This window comes from Aegilops tauschii, chromosome 3 (assembly GCF_002575655.3).
Source record: "Aegilops tauschii subsp. strangulata cultivar AL8/78 chromosome 3, Aet v6.0, whole genome shotgun sequence".
NCBI classification, from domain to species: Eukaryota; Viridiplantae; Streptophyta; class Magnoliopsida; order Poales; family Poaceae; genus Aegilops; species Aegilops tauschii.
In genome coordinates, this window is record NC_053037.3 from 317,149,245 (window position 1) to 317,163,349 (window position 14,105).

Sequence of the window (14,105 nt, forward strand, 5' to 3'; positions counted from 1 at the left end):
TCTAGAGTTTTACTAGCATATTGGATAACATTTAATTTCTTATCAACTCTTTGTCCTAGAACAGCACCTATAGCATAATCACTAGCATCACACATAATTTCAAAGGGTAAATTCCAATGGTGGCTGAACAATAGGTGCAGAAATCAAGGCTTTCTTAAGTATTTCAAATGCTTCTACACAATCATCATCAAAGACAAAAGGAACATCTTTTTGTAAGAGATTAGTCAGAGGCCTAGAAATTTTTGAGAAGTCCTTAATGAACCTCCTATAAAAACCGGCATGGCCAAGGAAACTTCTTATACCTTTAATGTCCTTGGGACATGGCATCTTTTCAATAGCATCAACTTTAGCTTTATCAACTTCAATACCTCTTTCAGAAATTTTATGCCCCAAGACAATACCTTCATTAACCAGAAAGTGGCACTTCTCCCAATTCAAGACAAGGTTAGTTTCTTCACATCTCTGCTAAACTCGATCAAGGTTGCTTAAGCAATCATCAAAAGAAGTTCCATATACGGAGAAATCATCCATGAAAACCTCAGCAATCCTTTCACAAAAGTCAGAGAATATAGCCATCATGCATCTTTGAAAGGTAGCAGGTGCATTGCATAAACCAAAAGGCATACATCTATAAGCAAAGGTACCGAAAGGGCAAGTAAAAGTGGTCTTTTCTTGATCCTCTTTTGACACAGGTATTTGAGAGAAAACCGGAATAACCATCTAGAAAGCAAAAATGCGTTTGTTTGGATAATCTTTCTAGCATTTGATCAATAAAAGGTGAAGGGTAATGATCTTTCTTAGTAGCTTTATTTAGTTTAGGGAAATCAATTACCATTCTATAACCTGTAATAATTCTTTGTGGGATCAATTCATCTTTATCATTAGGAACAACAGTAATACCTCCCTTCTTAGGGACACAATGGACAAGACTTACCCACTGACTATCAACAACGGGATAGATTATACTGCCTCCAGAAGCTTTAGTATTTCTTTTCTTACCACTTCTTTCATCTTAGGATTTAACCGTCTTGGTGATCAACAACTGGTTTAGCATCTTTTTCCAATTTTATTTTGTGCCGACATAGAGTGGGACTAATGACCTTAAGATCATCAAGAGTATATCCAATAGTAGCACGGTTCTTCTTCAGAGTTTTCAATCATTTCTTTTCTTCATGCTCTGAAAGGTTAGCACTAATAATAATAGGATATATCTTTTTCTCATCAAGATAAGCATATTTGAGAGTATCAGGTAATGGTTTAAGCTCAAACACGGGATCACCCTTGGGTGGAGGAGGATCCCCTAGGATTTCAACAGGCAAGTTGTGTTTCAAAATAGGTCCCTGTTTAAAGAATACTTCATCTATTTCCCTTCTTTCATTCATAAACATATCATTTTCATGGTCGAGCAAATATTGTTCTAAAGGATCATTAGGAGGCATGGCAATAGAAGCAAGACCAATAATTTCATATTTACTAGGCAATTCCTCGTCACGGGGTTGTCTATGAAATTTAGCAAAATTAAACTCATGAGACATATCCCCCAAACCAATAGTAACAACATCCTTTTCGTAGTCTATCCTAGCATTAACAGTATTCAAGAAGGGTCTACCAAATATAATGGGACAAAAGTTATCTTGTGGGGAACCAAGAACAAGAAAATCAACAGGATATTTATCTTTCCCACACAAGACTTCAACATCTCTAACAATCCCAACCGGTGAAATAGTGTCTCTATTGGCAAGCTTAATTGTGACATCAATTTCCTCTAACTCAGCAGGTGCAATATCGTGCATAATTTCTTTGTATAAGGAGTGAGGTATTGCACTTGCACTAGCACCCATATCACATAAGCCATGATAGCAATGATCTCCTATTTTAACAGAAATAACAGGCATGCCTACAACAGGTCTATGTTTATTTTTAGTATCAGGTCTAGCAATTCTAGCAGCTTCATCACAGAAATAAATAACATGCCCATCAATATTATCAACCAAGAGATCTTTAACCATAGCAATACTAGATTCAACTATAATTTGTTCAGGGGGTGTAGGTGTTCTAGTATAACTCTTTCGAACCACAACTGAAGCTTTAGCATGTTCCTTTATTCTGATAGGGAAAGGTGGTTTCTCAACATAAGCAGTAGGAACAATAGGATCAACATTATAAGTAATATTTTCTTCTTCAACTTTAATAGGTTCTACTACTTTCACTTCAATGGGAGGATGATATTTAAACCACTTCTCCTTAGGGAGGTCAACATGAGTAGCAAATGATTCACACAAAGAAGCTACTATCTCAGAGTCAAGTCCATATTTAGTGCTAAATTCACGAAAAGTATCGGTATCCATAAAAGATTTAACACAATCAAACTTAAGGTTTATACAGGACTCCTTACCCTCGTGGAGTTCCCAATCTTCAGAGTTGCGTTTAATTCTTTCCAATAAATCCCATTTGAATTCAATAGTCTTCTTCATGAAAGAACCAGTACAAGAAGTATCGAGCATGGATTGATCATTACGAGAAAGCCGAGCATAAAAAATCTGAATAATAATTTCTCTTGAGAGCTCATGATTGGGGCATGAATATAACATTGACTTAAGCCTCCCCAAGCTTATGCGATACTTTCTCCTTCACGAGGCTAAAAATTATAAATATAATTCCGATCACGATGAACTAGATGCATAGGATACAACTTCTCATGAAATTCCAATTTCAATCGGTTGTAATTAGAAGTCCCAATATCATCGCATAGCCTATACCATGTCAATGCCTTCTCCTTCAAAGATAAAGGGAAGACCTTCTTCTTGAATTCATCCTCGGGCAAGCCTGCAAGCTTAAATAATCCACAAACTTCATCCACATAGATTAGATGCATATCAGGATGTAATGTTCCATCTTCTGCATAAGGGCTAGCTAGCAGTTTCTCTATCATACCTGAAGGAATTTCATAATAAATATTTTCAGTAGGTTGAGGGGCAACTCTTTGGTCTTTCAGTCGGGGTGAACATACCCCGAACAAACCCCTCAAAGGATTATTTTCCATAGCAACAAGTGACAGTAAATTTCAGCACACTATGTAAATGTTTCCTTACCAAATTCCACTTACCAAAGGCGCTTCACTCCCCGGCAACAGCGCCAAAAAAGAGTCTTGATGACCCACAAGTATAGGGGATATATCATAGTCCTTTTGATAAGTTAGAGTGTCGAACGCAACGAGGAGCAGAAGGAAATGGCAAGCGGTTTTCAGAAAGGTGTTCTCTGCAAGCACTGAAATTATCGGTTGCTACCTCTTGAGCATGTGTTGGTTTTCCCTTAAAGAGGAAAGGGTGATGTAGCAAACTAGCATAAGTATTTCCCTCAGTTTTTGAGAACCAAGGTATCAATCCAGTAGGAGACTACACGCAAGTCCCTAGTACCTGCACAAAGAATCAAGAACCTTGCAACCAATGCGATAAAGGGGTTGTCAATCCCTACACGGCCACTTGCAAAAGTGAGATCTGATAAAGATAATAAGATAACTATTTTTGGTATTTTTGTTGTATAGATTGGAAAGTAAAGATTGCAAAATAAACGGCGACGGAAATAGCTAGTTGACGGGAGATTAATATGATGGAAAATAGACCCCGGGGCCATAGGTTTCACTAGTGGCTTCTCTCAAGATAGCATATTCTACGGTGGGTGAACAAATTACCGTCAAGCAATTGATAGAAAAGCGCATAGTTATGAGAATATCTAGGCATGATCATGAACATAGGCATCACGTCCGTGACAAGTAGACCGAAACGATTCTGCATCTACTACTATTACTCCACACATCGACCGCTATCCAGCATGCATCTAGAGTATTAAGTTCATAAGAACAGAGTAACGCATTAGGCAAGATGACATGATGTAGAGGGATAAACTCAAGCAATATGATATAAACCCCATCTTTTTATCCTCGATGGCAACAATACAATACGTGCCTTGGTGCCCCTGCTGTCACTCGGAAAGGACACCGCAAGATTGAACCCAAAGTTAAGCACCTCTCCCATTGCAATAAATATCAATCTAGTAGGCCAAACCAAATTGATAATTCGAAGAGACTTGCAAAGATATTAAATCATGCATATAAGAATTCAGAGAAGAATCAAATATTGTTCATAGATAATCTTGATCATAAACCCACAATTCATCGGATCTCGACAAACACACCGCAAAAAGGATTACATCGAATAGATCTCCAAGAGAATCGAGGAGAACTTTGTATTGAGATCCAAAGAGATAGAAGAAGCCATCTACCTAATAACTATGGACCCGAAGGTCTGCGGTAAACTACTCACACATCATCGGAGAGGCTATGGTGTTGATGTAGAAGCCCTCCGTGATCGATTCCCCCTCCGGCAGAGCGCCGGAAAAGGCCCCAAGATGGGATCTCACGGGTACAGAAGGTTGCGGCGGTGGAAATAGGGTTTCGTGGTAATCCTGGATGTTTCCAGGGTATATGAGTATATATAGGCGAAAGAAGTAGGTCGGTGGAGCCACGAGGGGCCCATGAGGGTGGGGGCGCGCCTACCCTCGCTGGGCGCGCCCTCCTACATCGTGGCCGCCTCGTTGCTTCCTTGACGTCCACTCCAAGTCTCCTGGATTGCGTTTGTTCCAAAAACGATCCTCGCGAAGGTTTCATTCCATTCGGATTCCGTTTTATATTCCTTTTCTGCAGAACACTGAAATAGGCAAAAAAACAGCAATTTGCACTGGGCCTTCGGTTAATAGGTTAGTGCCAAAAATAATATAAAAGTGCATAATAAAGCCCACTAAACATCCAAAACAGATAATATAATAGCATGGAACAATAACAAATTATAGATACGTTGGAGACGTATCAAGCATCCCCAAGCTTAATTCCTGCTCATCCTCGAGTAGGTAAATGATAAAAACAGAATTTTTGATGTGGAATGCTACCTAACATAATTTTCTATGTAATTCTCTTTATTGTGGCATGAATGTTCAGAACCGAGATTCAAGACAAAAGTTTAATATTGACATAAAAATAATAATACTTCAAGCATACTAACTAAGAAATTATGTCTTCTCAAAATAACATGGCCAAAGAAAGCTTATCCCTACAAAATCATATAGTTTGGCTATGCTTCATTTTCGTCACACAAAGATTCTCTCATCATGCACAACCCTGATGACAAGCCAAGCAATTGTTTCATACTTTTAGTAATCTCAAACTTTTTTCAACTTTCACGCAATACATGAGCGTGAGCCATGGACATAGCACTTTGGGTGGAATAGAATATAATGATGGGGGTTGTCAGGAGAAGGCAAAAAAGGAGAAAGTCTCACATTGACGCGGCTAATCAACGGGCTAGGGAGATGCCCATCAATTGATGTCAATGCAAGGAGTAGGGATTGCCATGCAACGGATGCACTAGATCTATAGATGTATGAAAGCTCAACAAAAGAAACTAAGTGGGTGTGCATCCAACTTGCTTGCTCACGAAGACCTAGGTCATTTGAGGAAGCCCATTGTTCGAATATACAAGCCAACTTCTATAATGAAAAATTCCCACTAGTATATGAAAGTGACAAAATAAGAGACTCTCTATCATAAAGACCATGGTGCTACTTTGAAGCACAAGTGTGGAAAAAAGGATAGTAGTATTGTCCCTTTTATTTCTTTTTTTATTTGGCCTTTCTTTTTTTGGCCTTTCTTCTTTTTTTTCCTTTTTTTCGGGACAATGCTCTATTAATGATGATCATCACACTTCTATTTATTTACAACTCGAAGATTACAACTCGATACTAGAACAAAATATGACTCTATATGAGTGCCTCCGGCGGTGTACCGGGATGAGCAATGAATCAAGAGTGACATGTATGATAAATTATGCATGGTGTCTTTGCCACAAATACGATGTCAACTACATGATCATGCAAGGCAATATGACAATGATGAAGCGTGTCATAATAAATGAAACGGTAGAAAGTTGCATGGAAATATATCTCGGAATGGCTATGGAAATGCCATAATAGGTAGGTATGGTGGCTGTTTTGAGGAAGATATAAGGAGGTTTATGTGTGATAGAGCATATCATATCACGGGGTTTGGATGCACCGGCGAAGTTTGCACCAACTCTCAAGGTGAGAAAGGGCAATGCACGGTACCGAAGAGGCTAGCAATGATGGAAAGGTGAGAGTGCGTATAATCCATGGACTCAACATCAGTCATAAAGAACTCACATACTTATTGCAAAAATCTACAAGTCATCAAAAACCAAGCATTACGCGCATGCTCCTAGGGGGATAGATTGGTAGGAAAAGACCATCGCTCGTCCCCGACCGCCACTCATAAGGATGACAATCAAAGAACACCTCATGTTTCAAATTTGTCACACAACGGCTACCATACGTGCATGCTATAGGACTTGCAAACTTCAACACGAGTATTTCTAAAATTCACAATTACTCAACTAGCACAACTTTAATATTACCATCTTCATATCTCAAAACAATCATCAAGTATCAAACTTCTCATAGTATTCAATGCACTCTATATGAAAGTTTTTATTATTCCCATTTTGGATGCCTATCATATTAGGACTAATTTTATAGCCAAAGCAAATTACCATGCTGTTCTAAAGGACTCTCAAAATAATATAAGTGGAGCATGAGGGATCAATAATTTCTATAAAATAAAACCACCACCGTGCTCTAAAAGATATAAGTGAAGCACCAGAGCAAAATTATCTAGCTCAAAAGATATAAGTGAAGCACATAGAGTATTCTAATAAATTACAATTCATGTGTGTCTCTCCAAAAGGAGTGTACAGAAAGGATGATTGTGGTAAACTAACAAGCAAAGACTCAAATCATACAAGACGCTCCAAGCAAAACACATATCATGTGGTGAATAAAAATATAGCCTCAAGTAAAGTTAACGATGGACGAAGACGAAAGAGGGGATGCCTTCTGGGGCATCCCCAAGCTTAGGCTTTTGGTTGTCCTTGAATTTTACCTTGGGGTGCCTTGGGAATCCCCAAGCTTAGGCTCTTGCCACTCCTTATTCCAAAATCCATCAAATCTTTACCCAAAATCTTGAAAACTTCACAACACAAAACTCAACAGAAAATCTCATGAGCTCCGTTAGTATAAGAAAACAAACCACACCCTTAAGGTACTGTAATAAACTCATTATTTATTTATATTGGTGTTAAACCTACTGTATCCCAAATTCTCTATGGTTCATACCCCCCCCCCGATACTAGCCATAGATTCATTAAAATAAGCAAACAACACACGAAAAACAGAATCTGTCGAAAACAGAACAGTCTGTAGGAATCTGATTTGTTCGAATACTTCTGGAACTCCAAAAATTCTGAAAAACTAGGAAAACCTGGATAATTTTTATATTGATCTACTTCAAAAAGAATTGGTATTTTATCACGTTCTGGTGAATTTTAACAATTATTTTCGTGAGCGCAAAGTTTCTGTCTTTTTCAGCAAGATCAAACAATTATCACCCAAGAAGATCCTATTGGTTCTACTTGGCACAAACACTAATTAAAACATAAAAACACATCCAAACCGAGTCTAGATGAATTATTTATTACTAAACAGGAACAAAAAGCAGGAAACAAAAATAAAACTGGGTTGCCTCCCAACAAGCGCTATCGTTTAACGCCCCTAGCTAGGCATGAAAACAAGGATATATCTAGGTATTATCATCTTTGGTTTCTATTTTTTAGCGAAGTCATGCTCGAATCCGAGAGATTCTTTGCACTTCCCTTCATATTCGGAAATTTTTAGATCTAAAGAATCCAACCGCTTATTGCAAAGGGTGATCAACATATTCATGCGGTGAAGATTTCTGCTAACACTCTTAAGAGGTTCAAGAGACTTTTGTAAAAATTTCATTACTTCGCGAATATTCTCAAAAACTTGTGTCTCTTCCTGGGTATGATGTGGCCCCTTTTGTTGAGGTAGTGTTCCCACTGTTCCCTCTATAATTTCATGCGCAATACTTGGATCAATTTCGATAAAATGTCCTTTGGCAACGCAATCCAAGAGTTGTCCATGGGACATATTTAGTCCAACATAAAAATCGCGGAGAAAATTCTAAAATTCACCTCTAAGGTGCAATTACGATAAGATTCCATCATCCTATACCAAGCATCTTTTAAGTTTTCTCCTTGTCTTTGTTTGAAGTGAAGAACTTCAAACTTCGGAGACAAAGGAGCAGATAAAGGACTGGCCATAACGACAAAACAAACGATCTAACACATGGAGACACAAGAAGCAAGCGAAAAGAGACGAACGGAAAAAGGGCGAATAAAACGGCAAGGGTGAAGTGGGGGAGAGGAAAACGAGAGGCAAATGGCAAATAATATAATGCAAGGGAGAAGAGTTTGTGATGGGTACTTGGTATGTCTTGACTTGTGCGTAGATCTCCCCGGCAACGGCACCAGAAATCCTTCTTGCTACCTCTTGAGCATGTGTTGGTTTTCCCTTGAAGAGGAAAGGGTGATGCAGCAAAGTAGCATAAGTATTTCCCTCAGTTTTTGAGAACCAAGGTAGCAATCCAGTAGGAGACTACACGCAAGTCCCTGGTACCTTCACAAACAATCAAGAACCTTGCAACCAACGCGATAAAGGGGTTGTCAATCCCTTCACGACCACTTGCAAAAGTGAGATCTGATAAAGATAATAAGATAAATATTTTTGGTATTTTTGTTGTATAGATTGGAAACTAAAGATTGCAAAATAAACGGCGACAGAAATAGCTAGTTGACGGGAGATTAATATGATGGAAAATAGACCCGGGGGCCATAGGTTTCACTAGTGGCTTCTCTCAAGATAGCATATTCTACGGTGGGTGAAGAAATTACTGTCGAGCAATTTATAGAAAAGCGCGTAGTTATGAGAATATCTAGGCATGATCATGAACATAGGCATCACGTCCGTGACAAGTAGACCGAAACGGTTCTGCATCTACTACTATTACTCCACACATCGACCGTTATCCAACATGCATCTAGAGTATTAAGTTCATAAGAATGGAGTAACGCATTAGGCAAGATGACATGATGTAGAGGGATAAACTCAAGCAATATGATATAAACCCCATCTTGTTATCCTCGATGGCAACAATACAACACGTGCCTTGTTGCCCCTGCTGTCACTAGAAAGGACACTGCAAGATTGAACCCAAAGCTAAGCACTTCTCCCATTGCAAGAAAGATCAATCTAGTAGGCCAAACCAAACTGATAATTCGAAGAGACTTGCAAAGATATTAAATCATGCATATAAGAATTCAGAGAAGAATCAAATATTGTTCATAGATAATCTTGATCATAAACTCACAATTCATCAGATCTCGATAAACACACCGCAAAAAGAATTACATCGAATAGATCTCCAAGAGAATCGAGGAGAACTTTGTATTGAAATCCAAAGAGAGAGAAGAAGCCATCTAGCTAATAACTATGGACCCGAAGGTCTGCGGTAAACTACTCACACATCAGTGGAGAGGCTATGGTGTTGATGTAGAAGCCCTCCGTGATCGATTCCCCCTCCGGCAGAGCGCCGGAAAAGGCCCCAAGATGGGATCTCATGGGTATAGAAGGTTGCGGCGGTGGAAATAGGGTTTGGTGGTACTCCTGGATGTTTTCAGAGTATATGAGTATATATAGGCGAAAGAAGTAGGTCGGTGGAGCCACGAGGGTGGGGGCGCGCCTACCCCCTTGGGCACGCCCTCCTACCTCGTGGCTGCCTCGTTGCTTCCTTGACGTCCACTCCAAGTCTCCTGGATTGCGTTTGTTCCAAAAACGATCCTCGCGAAGGTTTCATTCCGATTGGATTCCGTTTGATATTCCTTTTCTGCGAAACACTGAAATAGGAAAAAAACCAGCAATTTGCACTGGGCCTTCGGTTAATAGGTTAGTCCCAAAAATAATATAAAAGTGCATAATAAATCCCATTAAACATCCAAAACATATAATATAATAGCATGGAACAATAAAAAAATTATAGATACGTTGGAGACGTATCATCGGTAACAGATAGTTTTGTGATAGGATAATTCGTAACGGGTAACAAGTAACAAGTGTAACAATGGTGCAACTAGGTGTCCCAATCCTTCTTGTAGCAAAGGACAAGCCTGGACGAACTCTTATATGAAGCAAAAGTGCTCCCGAGGACACATGGGAATTATTGTCAAGCTAGTTTTTATCATTCTCATATGATTCACGTTCGTTACTTTGATAATTTGATATGTGGGTGGACCGGTGCTTGGGTGGCGCCCTTACTTGGACAAGCCTCCCACTTATGATTAAACCCTCTCGCAAGCATCTGCAACTACAAAAGAAGAATTAAGATAAATCTAACCATAGCATGAAACATATGGATCCAAATCAGCCCCTTACGAAGCAACGCATAAACTAGGGTTTAAGCTTCTGTCACTCTAGCAACCCATCATCTACTTATTACTTCCCAATGCCTGACCCTAGGCCCAAACAATGGTGAAGTGTCATGTAGTCGACATTCACATAACACCACTAGAGGAAAGACAACATACATCTCATCAAAATATCGAACGAATACCAAATTCACATGATTACTTATAACAAGACATCTCCCATGTCCTTAGGAACAAACATGACTACTCACAAAGCATATACATGTTCATAATCAGAGGAGTAATAATTATCATTTAGGATCTGAACATATGATCTTCCACCGAATAAACCAACTAGCATCAACTACAAGGAGTAATCAACGCTACTAGCAATCCACAGGTACCAATCTGAGGTTTTGAGACAAAGATCGGATACAAGAGATGAACTAGGTTTTGAGAGGAGATGGTGCTGCTGAAGATGTTGATGGAGATTGACCCCCTCTCGATGACAAGATCGTTGGTGATGACGCTGGCTTCGATTTCCACCTCCGAGAGGGAAGTTTCCTCGGCAGAACAGCTCCTCCGGAGCCCTAGATTGGTTCTACCCAAGTTCCGCCTCGAGACGGCCGCACTTCGTCCCGAAAGCTCTCTCCTCATTTTTTCCAGGTCAAAACACATCATATAGCAGAAGATGGGCATCGAAGGCCTGCCAGGGGGCCCACAAGCCAGGGGGCGTGCCCAGGGGGTAGGGCGCCCCCCACCCTTGTGGCTACCTGGTGGGTACCCTCTGGTACTTTCTTCGCCCAATATTTTTTATATATTCCAAAATAATTCTTCGTAAATTGTCAGGACTTTTGGAGTTGTGCAGAATAGGTCTCTCAGATTTGCTCGTTTTCCAGTCCAGAATTCCAGCTGCGGGCATTCTCCCTCTTCATGTAAACCTTGTAAAATAAGAGAGAAAAGGCATAAGTATTGTACCATAATGTGTAATAACAGCCCATAATGCAATAAATATCAATATAAAAGCATGATGCAAAATGGATGTATCACTACTCACGTCCCACGTTCACGGGGCGATAACTGCCATTACATTAGCTTCCCCGCCCCTGGTGCTTCCGCCACGTGCATTGCATGCATTGCGCAGGGTTTGTGGCAGATGCGGAGGGTGCGGGAATGAGCGCAATGGATTGGCGCAGGGGGTCGGCCTTATTACACGAGCCGTTGATGGCGCGGGGAGCCGGATTGGCACAGCGGGGCGGTTGCATTCCCTGAGTGAGGAGCCAGCCCCCGTCCCCGTTTGCCTATAAAAGGGGACGTGGGCGAGGTGTTGGCTCACATCTATCTCTTCCTCCTTTCTTCTCATATTGTTTTCCATCATGGTGAAGGGAAGAGGACGCAGCAACACCCCACTAGCAGCGACGAGGGCTTCTGCTCGACAGTGCCTCCCTCCTCCTATTAGGGATGCGGAAGTGGAGCCCGCCATGAGGGGAGGCGGGAGAGGACGGGGACGTGGTTGTCGCGACGCTCGGGGCCGAGGAGGACGGGGCGGTGCGTTGATCATACCTCCTCCGGCCGTCCAGGACCCGAACGAAGGCCACGTCGGGAACCAGCCGCTGGAGTTCATTGTCAAACTGCGAGGGCCTCCGCGCAGTCGTCTTCGGCTCCCCAATCCATTTGCGAGGGTGATGGAGCTTGAGCAGCCGTCGGGGCTGAGGCTGCACATGAGGGGCTGATGTAATGGCAGCATGCGGGCGGATGTGGAGTTCCCCACTCCTCATGTCATGCTTCTCCGGCGCGGTTGGAAGACTTTTGCTCGTGCCCACAGCTTGGCAGCCAGGCACGTCCTCCATTTCAAGTTAATGGATGCCACCCTGCTCTCCGTCAAAGTCTTCGGACGCTTGGGGCTCACTTAGGGTGCTACGCGGAGAGCTCGACTGACGACAAAAGCTCCTCCTTGAGTGATAGCAACGAGGAGGACAGTGACGGCGATGATGATGGCGCTGATGGGGAGGACGACGGCTCCGACTCTGGCTGAACACCAGCCGCACCATCACCGCCAGGCAGCGGCACCACCATCTGCACCGACATCTCCTCTCTAGAAAGGCAATTTGCCGGGGAGTTGGATGCGGAGGTGTGGATGGTGTCTCCGGTTCCTCCAGCAGCCTTCCAGCTGGGCCCCGGCAGGCTTCCTCATGGGCTCTGGCTTCATTCGCCCTACCGCGTCCTGCTAGCTCTGGTGGCGGTGGCCAGGGTACCGTGTCCGCCTCTCTCTTCACCATCACCTTCGTCCGCGCCCTCCCAACCTTGTTAGGCTCCGTCACACGAGCCCTGACAGGGTCAGCCTGGGCTTCTGCCCGTGCACTCCTTTTGCCCTCTTCACCTCCCACCGTAGTTCCTAGGAGGAGAGGGACAAGAAAGGGATTACGGGGCACTTATCTTTTTTCAGTCTAAAATGTGTAGGTACTTGCCAAACTTTAGTTTAAAATATGTAATCTTCTTTATCCATGTTTGTGTCCGGTAAGATCTGTACTTGCTTATCCGCATATTAATGAAAAAAGATGAGCCTTGCCGGGTTCTTATGCATGTACCATGTCCATGCAGAGGGGAGATGCCTCTATACGTTTAAGTAAACAAGTTTCCTCCGGCAAGCTATCCTGCCGGTGACTTTCGTTTGTTGCCGCGGGGCTTGGCTTGTCGGGCATAAAACTATGGAAAGGGACCAGCTCCTCGTCGAACCTCCTCCGTCAAAGGCCACTACAACCACCTTGCCGAAGCAACATTCGGGACAAAGGATGGGAGAACTTATGTTTCGAAGGTGATGAGGTTTTCATATGCTCAAAATTTTACTTTACAGAACATGTATGGATAAGAAGGAACTTATCTGTTTGGCTTGTTGGGGACCGATATGTAGGCTTGTCTTCATTTCTTCTCTTCGGGACTGGGTCCACGGCAAGAGCCCTGCAGTTAAGTGCAGAGGAAAACAATGCTACATATGCCCTTATCTACATGATCATGTGATGCTCATGCTATGCTTATGCATGCATGCAAGTTTTTGGGGCCCCTAGCGCTTCGTTTATTTATTTGTTACTCAGGGTCTGCGCCTGGCTTTGTACAAAGGGTTACATGCAACATCGGCAAGGCTTGTACAAAAGGGTGGCTGTCGGGCAGGGCCCGACAGCCGCGCCTTACGGGTCCATGAGTTTTGCAACTGAATGCCATCTCTGGTCTCCAAACGGACTGGGCCAGGTCTGGTGACTCGTACTACCTGGTAAGGGGCCTTTCCACTTTGGCGTCAACTTGTTTGTACCCTTGGCGGACTGAATGCGCCTAAGGACAAGGTCGCCTTCCTCAAGGCTCCGGGCATGAACCCTGCGGCCGTGATAGCGACGCAGGGCTTGCTGGTAGTGTGTAGCACGCGCAGCAGCCCGGAGATGGTTCTCCTCAAGTAGCACAGCGTCGTCACGCCGGTGTTGTTCTTGCGCTAACTCGAGGTGACCCATATATGAGTTTCGTGGGATCACTTCTTCTGCCCCATAGACTAGGGAGAAGGGAGTCTGGCTGGTAGCTCGATTTGGTGTCGTACGGAGGGACCAAAGAACCACCAGCAACTCGCCGATCCATCGCCTGCCACATTTCTATAGCCTATCAAATGTTCTTGTCTTGAGTCCTTGCAGCACTTCAGTGTTCGCCCTCTCAGCTTGTGCGTTGCTTCTGGGATGG